General features: G+C 36.9%; 1 pseudogene; it reads right to left on the reverse strand.

Annotated features, from left to right (window-relative positions):
* Positions 1–1,891: 1,891 nt before the first annotated feature.
* On the reverse strand, positions 1,892–14,875 carry LOC113301177 (annotated as a pseudogene).
* Positions 14,876–16,683: the final 1,808 nt, after the last annotated feature.

Here is a 16,683-nt window from a genome sequence, read left to right on the forward strand (position 1 = left end):
ATGAATTAATTGATGAATGTCTGGCTGCTTGGGATTTTAGTCTCATTGGGAGATTAGAATTTTAAAAATTAAGCTTGAAATTGCGATGAAAATGCTGAAAGATCAATGGAATCTTAAGGGGTATTGTCAGCTGGTGCCTCTAGGGAAGGGGTTCTTTGTCATCAAACTGGAAAATGAAGAAGATAAGATGCATATTTGTAGCAAAGGTCCATGGAAGGTGGAAGAGAAATATCTAAATATTAGGGTTTGGGAGCCTAATTTCAAACCTGCGAATCAAAGAATTTCTACTATTTTTGTTTGGACTAGGTTTCCTGGTTTAAGCTTGGAGTTTTGGGATAGAGGATACTGTTAGCTATTGCAAAGGGAGTTGGAAGGCCTGTGCAAGTGGATGATGCTACTTTGAAGGAAAACTCTGGCTTCTATGCAAATGTGTTGGTGGAGGTGGACTTTGCAAAGCCTGTACCTAAAAAAAATAAAGGTTGAATGAAAACTAGGAAGTTTCTTTCAGAAAGTGGAGATACCTAAATCTCCAAACTTCTGTAACCACTGCAGAATCATTGGACATTTAGTTGCGGAGTGCATAACGAAGAGGGAAGCTATTCAAGTTGAGCAGCAAGCAACTGGTAAAGGGATCAATGAGAACTTGCAGATTGGAAATGTTAAGAGAAGAAGAAGGAGAAATAACAAAGCAGATGTTGGAGAAAAATTTATAGAAGAAGGGGAAAATTGTGATGTCTCGGAAAATGGTGCGAAAATTGAAATAGGTCAGGTATCTGTTATGGAAGGGGTGAGTATCTCTTCTACCGATCCATTTGTTCCTCCTGGTTTTGAAAACCATAATAGATTCCAAGCTCTTGAAGAAGAAGAAGAGGAGGTGGTCACTTCTCAATTGGTTTTGGAAGACTCAGAGACAAGCATCACAAAACTGTCCTCGTCCAAGCCGGTTCTCGAATGTAGCAAGAAACTACGACTAAAAGCTAAAGTAACTGGTATGTTTCCCCATGGTGCTTTAAGCAAAAAAAGAAAAGCTCCCAAAATTCTAGTGTTCCTAATGACGTTTCAGCAACTAAACTTATGGATTTTGGTTCTCAATGGGGTTTAGACTTTCCCCCTTTGAAGAAAGATCGTCAGCATATGTTTAGCGATCTCGCGAAAAATCATGATGGATTAGCCGTAGGGATGTTGAAGAATCTTCTACTTGATAGTAGGCTGATATTATACAGTCATTCTAGCTTGCGACTTGTTTCTTATTCATAGATTCGACAAGTCGTATCTTATGATTTTGATTTGGCTGATATTAGGCGGTCATTCTAGTTTGCAAATTGTTTCTTATTCATAGGTTCGACAAGTCGTATCTTATGATTTTGATCTTCTTTGTGCCGCCAATAATCAAGTGGTATGATGGTTGGTATGCTCCCTCCCACTGCGGAGGTAGGGGTTCGAATCCTATAATTGCTAGAAATAACTCCTTATTAGGAGTTAAGGATGTGACCAATTAACCAACCAAAACAAAAAAAGATCTTCTTTGTGCCCTTTGAAGTGTTTTTCTTTAGTTCAAACTTTGTTCTATTACTTTTGCTTTGGGCTCCTTGCTCATCTTTAGTTGTAAACGTCCGCACACGGCTTGTGTGCCTTTTATTATATTCTCTTTGATCGATCAAAAAAACTTTGACTATATATATATGTTTAAGAAGCAAAAAAAAAAAAGTCGCCAGTGGGCATACTGGTGGGTTGGGCATTGGGTTACAAATGAAATTCACACCATTGCATTTGCATATACGAAAAAAAAAATTATGGACCTTTGAGGGGGCGGGCCGAAGCCCAGTTTAACCCCCTCATAGAAGTACTCTTCATCAAGCGTCAAACACATTCCATCCTTGACATAAATCATTTAGGCGTGATTTATGTTTTCATAGGACTTTTCAGATTCCCTCGAGAACGTCTTCAGACGGGCAGATGCAGTTTCCACCTGAGTGATATTTCGAATTTAGAACTCAATCAAGAAAGCCATCTCATAAAACAGTATAGTAAAACGATAAGTATTGTGGATTTCATGTTACTTTCACTTTTGCTGATCATGCTAACGCAAAACATTTTTGTAACATTACCCGAGCACCCCCCAATCACTTTTCCAGGTGACGTAAATAAGAGCAAGTGTTTGCATCGCAAACCCACATATCATTCCAATCCATATTCCCTGTTAAAATAAAACCAAGTTAGAGCGCGAAAATCCTTCGCAATTAGAGGTACTGTGCCCTACCTGAGCTAGGAAATGGAAGCAATACGCAAGCAGAAGTCCAATAGGAATCCCAATAATATAGTAGCAAGTGATGTTCACATAAGCCACCAGTGTTTGCCAACCAGCACCAATTGCCACCCCTACCAACAGGTTTAGAAAGAAAATAGACATAGATTAGTAAATGCAAATCAAAAGCTAAGAAGACAAGATCTATGTTTCAAATCTCTAATTGAGTTCTTGCCTGTAAGAACTGGATTGATACTGCTGAGTAAGACTGAGAAAGATGGAAGAACCGAGAGATTTGAGACTGCTTTTGCGACCTCATTGCTGTTTGAAAACAAATACGAGATGGAGTTGCCAAAAATCAAAGTCAAAATCCAAAAGACCAATCCAAGTGATACGGAAATGGTCATGATAACTTTAACGGAGAATTGTGCTGCTTTCACATTCCCTGCTCCAAGTTCGTTTGCCACTCATACACTGTACGAATATCAGCCATAACTCAAAAACACGGATGTCTTATAATCGCTGTCGTAGGCGTCAAAAATAATTACACTTTCTTATTATTCAAAATATATAATGACGCAAGGGCAAGAAAGGATCGTTCCCACAGAGAGGTCTAGGTTGTCGTTTGTTTCGATTTCTTATATAAACAAAGGTAACAAGGGGGGGTTTCTAATTTTTAAAAACTAAGTTATACTAAAAATAAATAAAGTAAAGCAAACACGCAAATCAAGATATAAAGATATTGGTTAAGTATATCGTTTTCATTCACTAACATGTTCTTGTCTTAATAACTAGAATTGATATTTAATCTCTCATTATCAAAGGCCCTAGGATATCTTGATCGCAAGAATATCCCGCAAATCTCCTCTTATCATTAACAAACACATTAAAAGATGCGAAAATGAATTCTACCTAAGAGAACAACCTAACGTGTAAAAACACTAATCAAGTTTAATTCCCTAGATGCATTAAGTTCTATGAAATCAGGCCAATCAAAGCAATCGAATGTGTAAAAGCACTAATCCGATTTAACAAAGGTTATGATTCACTTGTGACTACTAGGATGTATCACTACAAGCAATATCCACAATTATGCTACTTGCAATCAGAAATTTATCACTTTTGCGTATAATAAACTCTAATCTAGCAATAAATATGAAAGCAAACTCAATCGATTCGCGACTCGACTAAACAAGAATTCAAATCATGTAACAATATTAATGGTGAATCATAAACGATAATACTGACACAAAACTAATATATCAAATAAGGATTCATGTTATGTGAAATCAACTTTATCCATAACCAAAAATAATAATCTAGCTCATGTTCATGGAGTTCATGACAAGAAAAAAAAGGAAAGTTTTCATGTTTCTAAACCCTAGAACAAAAAGTAGAAGTAAAGATAAAATTATTAGAATAAACTCTCCCTTTATATACTTTCTCTGCCTTCACCTTCAATAAGTCGCGTCCAAAAAAATCAGTAGTTTAACTAGTCCATGAGTGAAATCCAACAGGTCCAAGCCCATCTGAGTCAGCTACTGGATCTGCGAGTCAACTCGCTGTACTCCGATTCCAGCCGAGTTACCTCTGTTCAACCGATCCAGGACAATCTCAGGCCTTTATTGCAGCTCTTCCATTTCTTCCTGTAGCAGTCTTGACCATCTCAACTACCTGTGCAGCAATACAATCTCTTTGTTAACTGCAATTATCTTAACAACCACTTGCAGCTCACTTGCACACTGCGGTTCAGCTTGCCGCTTCCCCGCAACTTCATAACCTGCAACATAGGTAGCTGACTGCAATACAAAGCTCCACCATTTTGCCTTCCCATACATGCAGCACAACCTCAATTCTGTAATTCATCTTCTCATTTCGCAGCTGCAACATCACGACCTGTCACCACATCCATTCTGCACACTCCCATCTGCTCATGTTGGAAAACGATTAATAAAAAAATAATTTTTTAAAGTTTTTAATAAAAAATTATAATTTATTGTTTTATTTTGTGAATGAAACTTTTTAGTCCCACGTCGTGGAGTTTCCAATTTTTAGTAGTTTTAAGAAACTATATAAACCTTTTAGTCCCACATCGGGGAGTTTTTCTTCTTAAGTTGTATTTGTCAATTATATAAAGAAATTCACTACTTTTGTAAAATCTATGGGAAAGGAGTTGCTCTATATTTTAGAGGGACCCCTAAGGGAAAATATTTTATAGCGGTTTTTAAGCATTCGCGATTTTCCTTAACGGTTTTTTCGGAGTTGCCAAGCTCAAGTTGAGCATCTACTACATATGCTAGTAGTAGGTGTATTAGGGTGTTTTATCCTGGAGATATCCGTCCTGTGAGGGCTATAGCATCACTCTTGAGTGTAGCCGGACGCTAATGTCTTAAGGACAGCGTGTTGAACACGTGACTCACTCTATTTTCCAAAGTTTTGCCTTGTTGTTGTTGCGGAGATACGGGGAGCTTGTTCGTTTCGTCAAAGCAATCACTTCCATTATAAAGGAGCTAAGTATCAATAACTTTTGCTTATTTTATTTTTCTTTGTTTTTGATTATTGCACCCAACAATCTTAAGACATTAGCATTTGTAATAATCGAAAACGATTGATTGGTTTGTGAATCATGGATGTTAATTGTGGAGTGAAAAACAAAAACGAATTTATGGTCAGTTGTAGAGTTTCCATTTTATCTTTTAATCTAGAAGGAATTTCGATGAACTCTTTTGACACAACGTAGTAGACATCCTGATAGTTACCCGCGTAAAATTTCAGAATTTTTGGAGTTGTAAAAGTATTTTTTTGATATTTTACAAAACAGAAAAACGTGTCTGAAAAATTCTGACGAGCAGAAAATTGTTGTTAACTAAATTAATTTTTGTGGGGTAACCATGAGTTTTTTGAAACGCTGATTCAAACGAAGTTTGTATATATAGATGTTATCTTCAAAACTCATATTTTACTTTCTGATTTGGAATTGTGATTTGTGAATAAAGGTGTCATCTCCGAGGGACATGGCTAATAGCCGCATGTGGTTGGAAACAAATCTTCCAAAGATGGCAAAGGTGAGAACATCGAACGCAACTCTAAGCATGGTCTTCATGATAAAGGTATATTTCGTAAACCTGAATCCGGAATTACTTTAGTTAAGGGTGAGTGTTATGTTTGTAAAATTTCTGGCCACGCGGCAGTAAATTGTAGACAACATAAAAACCTTAATAAGTAGAAAGTTAATGCTAATTTAGTTGAAACAAACTAGAACGAGTTTGGTGGCATGATGTCGGAAGTTATTTTAATAACCAATGTGAGAGACCAGTAGGTGGACTCTGGAGCCACCAAGAATGTTTGTTGAAACAGAGACCTGTTCACCTCCTATCATAGGATAGGGGATGTCGAAAACTCTTATGAGTAAAACTCATATGCAATAGAGGTTGCATAAAAGGAAAAGGTCGAGCAGAAGCTCATATCTGTAATATTCTCACATTGAATGAAGTTTTCATGTTCCGAGCATATGCGAAAATCTTGTATCTTGTTCTGTTGTAGATGGAAAAATATTTAAGATCTTAATTGAATCTGGAAAACTTGTTGTAACTAGGCAGTGATTTTTTAAGCAAGAGTTATAGGACTTTGGGTCTATATAAGCTTAACGGAAAAACTGATGATGTGAACGTAGTTGATTCTTGTGATATCTTTGTGTGATTGATTGTTTTACGTGGTAGACTTGGAACCGTAAACTTATAAGTCAATGCTTAACTGGCTAGCATAGGCTTCGTACCCAAATTTAGTTTGGATTTTGAACACAAAAGTGAAATCTGTGAAGAATCAAAATATGCTATAAAATCTTTTAGCACAAATGTTCAGAGTAATTCTAAGCCTTTAGAATTAATTCAGTTAGGCCTAGTTGACATGAGTTCAACCCAAAACCACTGTGGTAAAAGATGGTTATAACTTCCGTAGATGATTGTACGAGGTACTATCTTGTATACTTGCTTAGGATAAGGATGACGCCTTAGAAGCCTTAAGATGTATAAACTTGAAGTTGGAAACCAATTAGAAGCCTTGAACATAACAACCGTATCCTTAAGGAGATGATAATTTCCATGTTGATTAGTTCAGGATTACCTGCGGCCTTGTGGGGGGAGGCAGTCCTCTTAACTAGTATATCCTGAATAAAGTACCCTTTTAAGAATCAGATGAAACTCCATATGGTTTATGGAACGGTAGATGACCTTCTTATGAATGTGTCAAAGTGTGGGGGCGTTTGACTAAGATTGTAATTCCTCTTCCTAAAAGAACTAGATTGAAACCAAAAATGTTGATTGTGTTTTCGTATAGGGTATATTGAGTATACTTCTACAAATAGATTTTTGGTTGTGTGTTCTGATTTTTTCTGACATTGGTGTGAATATTATTACGGAATCTAGGGATGCTGAGTTCTTTGAACATGTTTATTCTAAACCTGTACCTCATTAGAGATGTGTTGTTGATCCCCTAGATTTATCTTCAAATAGTCAGAACTTATTTTAAAGGAAGATGAAGTTGATGTTGAGCCTAAGAGAAGTAAAATAATTAGACTTGAGACTTCTTATGAAACCGACTTCATAACATGCCTAGCTTAGTCTGAGCCACAGACTTGTAAAGAAGCCTTATATCTACTGAAACCCCATTCTGGTAAGAAGCTTCATTTAGTGAAATGGACTCAGTCCGTTGGAACCAGACTTGGGAGCTTGCTAGTTTACCTCCAGGTTGTAAGACCATGGGATGTAAATGAGTCTTTAAGAGGAAACGATAGGTAGATGAAACTGTGGAAAAATATTAAGCTAAGTTGGTAGCTAAAGGCTATAAACTAAAAGAAGGTGTAGATTTCCTTGATTCTAATTCAATTGTGACGGAAATTACTTCCGTTGAGATACTAATTGTTATTGCTGCCATAAAGAACGTAGAGATACATCAGATGGATGTTAAGACAGCTTTTTCTAAAACCGTGAATTAGGTAAAGAAATTTACATAGATCAACCTGAAGACTTTGTAGTGAAAGGTTGTGAATACAAAGTTTGTAATTTGAAAAATCTTTGTATGGTTTTCAAATAAGCACGTAAACAGTGACATGGAAAATTTAATCATGTGATAATGGATAGTGGATTTAAATTAATGAATCTGACAAGTATGTCTACAAGTAACTTGTTAAGGATGTCTGTGTAATTGTATGCTTGTATGTTGATGATATGCTTGATACAAACATAGATGTGATCAATTCCACTAAAAACATGCACTGAATGAGAACATTGACTTGAAAGACTTGGGCCCTTTTGATGTAATCTTAGGGATGAGGATTAGAAGATAATCAAACATTTATAAGTCTTAGTCGTTCTCATTATGTTGAGTTGTGCTTAAGAGATACAATCAGTCTGATTGTAAACCTGCTTGTACTTCGTACGATTATTCTTGTAGTCTCAAGAAAAATAAGGGTAGTGGAGTATCTTAACTTGAATACTCAAAAGTTATAGGATGTCTGATGAATTTAATGAACTGTAAGAGTCCAGACATTGCCTATATTGTGAGTAAGTTAAGTGGATATAATTGTAGTCCAGAGCAAGAGAATTCAGATGCACTGAGTAGAGTATTATGGTACCTAAAATACTCTTTTGATTTATGAAAGGTATCTTGTTGTCCTTGGGACTTTATGATGCAAACTGGATAGTTGACTCAGAGGAGTCTAAGTCTACGAGTGGATATGGTTTCACTCTAACATGTGGGTTTGTTGTTGGAAGATTTCCAAACAAACATATCGCTCAATTCATTATGGAATCTGAGAGTATTGCGTTAGATAAAGCATGAGAGGGGGCCGAGTGCCTAAGATGCTTTTTAGAAGACATTCCTCTTTGGCATAGGCCTGTGCCAGCTATATCTATACATTGTGTTAGCCAAGCTATAATAGTTAAAGCTAAGAAATAACTAATCTCAATCGGCGTTATTTCCATTGATTGGATAAAGTCCAAGGAGAATATCGCGCAATCTTTGACGAAAGGTTTGTACAAAGAGATAGTTAAAAATGCATCGAGGGGGTTGGGGCTTAAGCTCATATATTAAACTTGCCATGAAGGATACTCAACCTTGCTGACTGGAGATCCCATGATCAAGGTTTCGAATGAGACAACTAATTTGTGGTGGGTAAAGGTAAACACTATCAGAGATTTTCATTCTCTGTCCCTTCCCTATGGTGTAGACGTGATAGTGTGACTGCATGTGGAGGATGACTTTTTAATAAGTCTTAATGAGTTCTATAGTTTCAATTTAAGATTGAAGTGGGGTGTAGCAGTAACACTCTTTATGGAAACTCACCTATCTGAATGAGGAAGTGGGTCGCTTCCTGTGAGAATATGAGCTGATTCTCTAGAGCATTCTGAGAAACAGGATACGTCCAGGGCCAAAACGGACAAAACGGCACGAGCTTGGCAGCAATCTTGGAGATATCACCCGTGGTTGTTATCACGAATTACATCAAATGCTAGCAGTTCAAGACATAGTTCACTGTCTCTAGCAAGTAATTCTGGTAATATCTCACTAAGCAAAGGTTCAAGACCTCATGGACACCTCTGCCTAAAATGGTATTTCCTGCGTTTTTTATGTGATTTTCATTTTGATGGTTTTGGTATTACTGGAACTTAGGACCTAAAGGTCACTAAGGGTTCACTAGTTCATGCTTTTTCACTTTGGTGAAAGATACCTATAGTCTCACCATGTGAGAATTAAAGATGAAAGCTCTCAATACTATTATGATTTATGCAATCCATAGTATGACCCTGGGGTCAACACACTTTTGTGTGAGGGAGAGGACGTAGAAATGACTAGTATGATTTCAACACTTGCACGATCAGTCTGTTTGGATCGCGAGGTTGGGATGTTTATTTACCAAGATCTATCTGTGTTTTCATGTTTTATTGAGTTTTCATTCATGTGGGGGATTGTTGGAAAACGATTAATAAAAAAATAATTTTTTAAAGTTTTAATAAAAAATTATAATTTATTGTTTTATTTTGTGAATGAAACTTTTTAGTCCCACATCGTGGAGTTTCCAATTTTTAGTAGTTTTAAGAAACTATATAAACCTTTTAGTCCCACATCGGGGAGTTTTTCTTCTTAAGTTGTATTTGTCAATTATATAAAGAAATTCACTACTTTTGTAAAATCTATGGGAAAGGGGTTGCTCTATATTTTAGAGGGACCCCTAAGGGAAAATATTTTATAGCGGTTTTTAAGCATTCGCGATTTTCCTTAACGGTTTTTTCGGAGTTGCCAAGCTCAAGTTGAGCATCTACTACATATGCTAGTAGTAGGTGTATTAGGGTGTTTTATCCTGGAGATATCCGTCCTGTGAGGGCTATAGCATCACTCTTGAGTGTAGCCGGACGCTAATGTCTTAAGGACAGCGTGTTGAACACGTGACTCACTCTATTTTCCAAAGTTTTGCCTTGTTGTTGTTGCGGAGATACGGGGAGCTTGTTCGTTTCGTCAAAGCAATCACTTCCATTATAAAGGAGCTAAGTATCAATAACTTTTGCTTATTTGATTTTTCTTTGTTTTTGATTATTGCACCCAACAGCTCATACACTCAGCTATGGCACCTGCATCTTTATGGCCAGCAGTCACTCATTGGCTGAAACACCTGCTATTGCTTCAATCACCTCCCTGCAGTTATTGCAATTCAATTCAGGTCACACATTCCATTCTTCTTAGCTTTAATAGCACAGCAAATGCATTTCCTCGGCCCTCGAACCAACAGCAACACCCAATCCTTGCAATACCAGCTCATCCATCCACTTAAGCTTCAGTTCCACAACCTCATTCTCATATAAACAAGATCAACACATCCGCTGTAGCTCATTCTGCTCTTCTTGAACTGCAACTCATTCTCACCATCATAACTCAGCTGCAACATAACCATTAATCCATCTCATCAGCACAACCAACTTATCTGCTTACAGGCTTCACCTGCAATGCTTTTACTCGCGAATCCCTTCAACACAGACCAGCACAATCTCAACTTTAACTGCACAAGTCAATTCCTCCACCATCTCTGTCAATCACCAGCACAACCATTGTGCATCACAGACCCAAGCCAACACCAGTTACAGCTCTTCAAACTCAGCCACTAACCCAGCAAACTGCACCATCTGTGTACAGCTTCAACCATTCCTTGTCACTCTCTGCTGCAACACAATACAACCCAGACTCCATTCCTGCCTCATTCCTCAACCACCAACAACACAACTTCTCTGACTCTTGGCTTTCTAATCTCATTTCATGTGACACTGCCATCACCATCTTCTAAGGCAGCAACACAAGCTCAAACCATTCTCTCCACTGACAGAGAACACAAATCACCACAGCTACCTTCACCATCTCACTGAACTGCAACTTCTCAACCTCTTAAATCTCTTCACCAATTCCTCCATCAACGCAAACCCATAAATCAGTCACCCAGATCATCATCAAAACAACCTCAAACCTTAATTGCACTCAGGAACCCTAAATTCCCAATTCATTCTCACCAAAATCAAACCAAACTCACTTGAGTTTAACCCATCTTCCATTAACCCCAACGAAACTCAAATATTGTCTCAATCTCCTCCATCGACCACAGAAAACAATCACCAGAACTCATTTTTCCGGTCTGCTCATCACCATCTCCCTGAATTTAATCATCTGCAGCTTCCCATGAAAGGCAACATCGTCTCTTGTTACAACGGCTACAGACTCAAACCCATCTCATTCACAACTCATAATCTTCCATATCAGAATCACCTCTCTTCTGTCTCTGAATCTCTCTAAATTTCTCGATCTAGTCTCTTACAGAAGCAACAAACTAAAATTGGGAAAGAAAATGATTTTCTTCTTCTCGACCTCGTTGATAAGTTTTAAGTACGGCAGGTATTTACGCGCCCCAGCTGATGGATATGGGCCACCCCTGATGGCTTCTGTTTGTCAGTCTTGGAAAACTGACAATACAATCTCCCGCTTCATTCTCAATGAACTGTCAGTTCTGGAGGACTGACAAGCTTAATATCTGATTTTGTTCATAACTTTCTCCTCGGGCGTCGAATTGATCTCATTCTTTCGCCGTTGGTTTTGTATAATCGTTCTCTTCAAGATGATTAAGAAGAAATCCTGGATTTAGACGAGTTCCACTTCCTTTTGCTCAAATGACTCCAAAACACCTACAAAACTCAAAAACAAACACAAGATACATAATTCACACCAAAAATAGCAAAGAAAGCATAAACAATAGATAATAAATAAGGTGTTTACGAAACCTATCATCTTACACGAAAAATACAAATAAAACCATCAAGCTTGACATACCATGGTGTTGTTGCAGGCCCAAGGATTATCATAAACTGCCAACCCAAAATATTGAGGCTGTGAAAATTTTCAGTACAAAATCCCGTTAGTAAAGAGGAGTGGAAAGATAAGACTAGTGTTGTAGTCGTTGAAATGTAGAAACAAAGATGACATAGAAACTGTACCAAATGGAGAAGGCAGAAATTGAGATCTCTGCATTTCTAAGGTATCCTTCCATTAAGACAAGAACCGCATTGTACCATAACTCTACACTGTAATCAAAAAGAACGTCAGTCAGAATGTGCACCGCCAAGTAGTAACTAAGCAACACTAATAAATCAACAAGGAATGAGAAAGCATCTACCAGAGCATCACACCAGATGAGAGTGAAAGCCTAACAACCGGAAGAAGTTCAGAGAATGCGCTTACAGATAAACCTGTCCACGTATCAGGGCACCAACCACAGCAAACATAAATGAATAACCCGATTACCGTTGACCACGTTGAAATAATCATAGCTCCCATTGCACCAGGTACTCCCAAATTCAATTTGATCACAAATACCCACGACAAGATTATATGCAAAACAAATGCGGCTACGGACAACCATCCGACGATCATGTTCTTGAGTTGGGCTTGGAGATATATTTGCAAAGTGTAGTCAAAAACAAAATAATAGAGAACCGGAATGCACCACAGTGAAAGATTTCCTGCCACTGTAGATAACTCATATCCTTCACCAAGTAACATAAAAATTGAAGTGGAAATGTTAAGGATCGAGCAAGAGAGAGGAGAGCATAAACGCGGAAGCATTGAACGTCTACATTGATAATAATTTTTGGTATATAATTCTTATGGCTTAACAACCTATTTATATTGTTCACAAACTTGACGACCGCTCAAGGCACTTTCCTACCTAAGATCAAACTCTAAACATAGACACTTTCCTAATATAACTCAAACTCCTTAAAGTGTATATCTCCTAAATATAGACTCCTATGTTATTTCCTAATACCCTCCCTCAAGATGGAGCATGTAGATCACGAATGCCCATCTTGGACAAAAGAAATTTAACTTCAGTTTTCTTCTTCTTTTTTTTTCAACACTTTTGTGAAAAAAAAATCTTCAGATCGTAGTTTAAGGACGTTTCGGTCCCCTTCGTAGTTTAAGGACATTTCGGTCCCATCTTCTTAGTTTAAGGACATCTTTCGGTCCTCTTCGTAGTTTAAGGACGTTTCGGTCCCCTTTGTAAGTTTAAGGACATTACGGTCCCATCTTCGTAGTTTAAGGACGTTTCGGTCCCATCTTCGTAGTTTAAGGACGTTTCGGTCCCATCTTCGTAGTTTAAGGACGTTTCGGTCCCATCTTCGTAGTTTAAGGACGTTTCGGTCCCCTTCGTAGTTTAAGGACATTACGGTCCCATTTTCGGAAGTTTAAGGACATTACGGTCCCATCTTCGGAAGTTTAGGGACATTTCGGTCCTCTTCGATTTCTTTGGTAGAATACTTCTTGTACTCTTGGTTTCTTCGATAGAATACTTTTTGTACTCTCTCGACAACTCATAGGATTTTAACCTACTATTGTTGTTCTTTTTCTCATCACCTCTTTGTGATTGTTTTTTTTTTCTCTTTTTTTTTTCTTTCTTCACAACATGAATGTTGTTTCTTCTTCTCTTGTTCCAGTCACGCTATTTTTCGAAACCTTCACACTTCTTTGTTCTTCAAGATTCTCTCACAATCCTGTCGTCTTTACAAAGTCTGCCACACTTTGTAGGATCTCCAAATTTCTGCCACAAACTCTTCAACCACACTTCACTTCTTCCAACATGTTTAACAACTTTCTGTAATACCTCTGACAGAACTGTCACACTTGCTTCTGTTACGCTTCTGTTACGATTCTTCTTTGTAACACCCAAACTGTTACAAATTTTCAATAACACTTTCTTTCTTTCCTTTTTCCTTTTTTTTTTTTTTTTTTTTTTTTTTTTTTCCCTTAAACCTTAAAACGAAACCGATGAAAAACTTCTCTAACTCTCTCTTCTTCTCCTCTCTCATCCTCTCACCTCGCTCTGATACCATGTTAAGGATCAAGCAAGAGAGAGGAGAGCATAAACGCGGAAGCATTGAACGTCTACATTGATAATAATTCTTGGTATATAATTCTTATGGCTTAACAACCTATTTATATTGTTCACAAACTTGACGACCGCTCAAGGCACTTTCCTACCTAAGATCAAACTCTAAACATAGACACTTTCCTAATATAACTCAAACTCCTTAAAGTGTATATCTCCTAAATCTAGACTCCTATATTATTTCTTAATAGGAAAAGATGAAAACGGGAGTCATGAGCATTGCAGTGATAAGAAGAATTATCCAAGACCGCTGCAAATAAATTCCCATCATTTGGTATTGTTTTGCTCCATATGCTTGACCAAAAATGTCTCGAGGGCGCTTGCCATTCCTAACTACACGCCAAAGACATCGAAACATACAGAATTTTAAGGATGTATGTAGGAGTAATCCTGCAGGGTTGTATTAGGTGCTCGACAAGGCAAGGCGCCAGGCCCTTCGCCTAGCGCCCAGAGAAAAATTAGAAAACAAAAAAATTGCTCACACATTGGCGCCTAAGGCGTTTTATTGTCTAGGTGCCCCTTGGGCGGCTCGTGCGCCAAGAACGCCTAGGGCGCCTTTTGCAACTGCATCAATTAATCATGGAGTATTTAGAATCACTTCAATTCAATGTAAGTTAAACAAGTTAACTTAAAAAGTCAACTGAAGTAGAATCAAGATGAATCACGACATCAGATTGCACGTCTAAGGATTAGATAAGAAATATAAGAGGACAGAAACGAAAGACTAGCCACTTACTAGGATTCCATTTGCAAAACGAAGCAGAAAAATTTGCATCAAAGAATAAGCAGCAAGTTCAATATCACCAATATAACCCATGAATGATTGTGTGACAACAAGAATACCAAATGATGTGACTCTAGCAACCGTAGTAGGAAATGCAATTTTCCATACTTTGTGATTCAACCCAAAATCATAAGAACACAAGAGAGTAATTTGTTTCGGTGGAACGGAGAAGAATGGCTAAGAAGTGCGCTCTCATCATCTTAAGCGTTTTCTTGGTTCTTTTCGCTTCCATCCAAGGTATAAACGATTTTTGCTTCAGCTGCAGCTGGTGGTCATATATTGGGCTCATGTCAATTTTACTAGTTTTGATTGTATTATGTTTATAAGTTCGCTTGTTGGGTATCAAACTTTCCGTGATTTTGGTAACCATTATTTTAATGGATTATCAGTCCATAATCCATTATGCAGATTATAATGGATTCTATATGTATATGGTAACCATTATAATAATTGATTATTTTAATCACAATTAAAAAAATCAGTTATTTCCATAAACAAAAAAAAGTTGTTTTAAAATTTTATTATAATCAATTATTTTTTCTAACAAACTCAAATTTAACTTTTTCTTGTTATTTTCTCTAAACTATCAAGAGAGAGACAAAAGGACAAAACATCGCTAAAAAAAATCCTTGATCATTGTTCTTTTCTCTCCTTTTGAAACCATCATTTAAGATAATCGATTATTTGAGAAAATGTGTTTGGGAAAATTTATTTTAAAAATGATTACATCAAAATCATTTATCAATTTATGATTATCTATAATCATAAAAAAATAATCCGTACCAATGAATTATAAAAATAATTTTTGTTTTTACTTATTTATTTATTTATTTATTATGCAGGTGGCAAAGCGTTGGTTAATCCAGAAAAATTAGATACTTGCATAGAAAGATGGGAAACATCATGCGTAACAGAAGAAGATTGTCGAAAGAAATGCACCCGCGATCATGGCAGTTCAACCCAACCTAGTTGTGGTGTCCGTTTTCCACTTCCTGATTTGTGCCGGTGCGAATATGTGTTAGAAAAATCGCATCATAGTAGAAAAATTAGTGGTTAATCTAACTTCCAACAACTTTACCACATGTAAAATTGAGGTACATTTTCTTTTCTGTACATGTTCTTATTTTGTTTCATATGATATGCAGGCAGCAAAGCAGTGAAGATTAAAGATAAAGGTGTCACTTGCAAAGAAAAATGGGAAATGGGATGTGCAACAGAAAAGGATTGTCAAGCGAAATGTTTCCGTGATCGTGGCATGAAAGCCAAACCTAGATGTGTTGATCGTTCGGCGAAAAGACTTCCTAATATGTGCGAGTGCAAGTATATATTATTATAAACAAATATTATGAACAGTAGTGTCTAAAATGGATTGGACGAGAGTGCCTTCTTTTTTTCTTCTCTATTTTTTGTTGGTGGTTGCACCAAGTCTTGAGTGGAAGTATTTTTTTTTTTTTAATCCATTCTTGTTATTTTAACTGCTTGTGTTGAAATATCTATTTGAGTTATGGATTGGACGAGTTAAACCAGAGTTTGGTTGAAATATCAATGGCAGATAGTTTGTTAAATATCAAAATTAATTATTATTGTTTTATTTTTTGCAAACCACAAAGCCAAGTCCATAATGGTTGATTTTTTCTCTAGACTAAGGCTAAGCCAGAATGGATGGATAAATTAGCTTAGCCGCCTGGGAGCCTAAATTTATCATAATATTAAGTTTGGGAGCCAGTTATGCTGGATGAGCATCACTGCTTCAAATGACACGTTAATTGTTCTTTAAGCTAAAGATATGAAATATCGTTCAATATTTCATTCTCCAATTATAACTATTCAATTTCAAATACTTAACCACGATTTTGTTTTAAATGTGCATTGTTTATGGTATTCCCGGGTCTACTATATATATGAATTTTGTAGAATTCAAGTTGCGTACAAGAGCAACTACACCCATAAAAAACAACAAAAAGAGAAGTTGATTTTGTTTGCGGGAAAGGAGAGGATGGCTAATAAAAACACTCCCATTATATGCAGGTAAAACTAGAGTATACAGTGGTTCGACTTTACCATCTCTATTACAAGCATACTCTTTATATACATGTTTGTGTAACATAAGAGGACTGCAAAGACAAATGTCACCACGATCATGGCAAGAAAGCCAAACCTGTGTGTACTGTACGTGTC

Source organism: Papaver somniferum, chromosome 1, assembly GCF_003573695.1.
Source record: "Papaver somniferum cultivar HN1 chromosome 1, ASM357369v1, whole genome shotgun sequence".
Classification (NCBI taxonomy): Eukaryota; Viridiplantae; Streptophyta; class Magnoliopsida; order Ranunculales; family Papaveraceae; genus Papaver; species Papaver somniferum.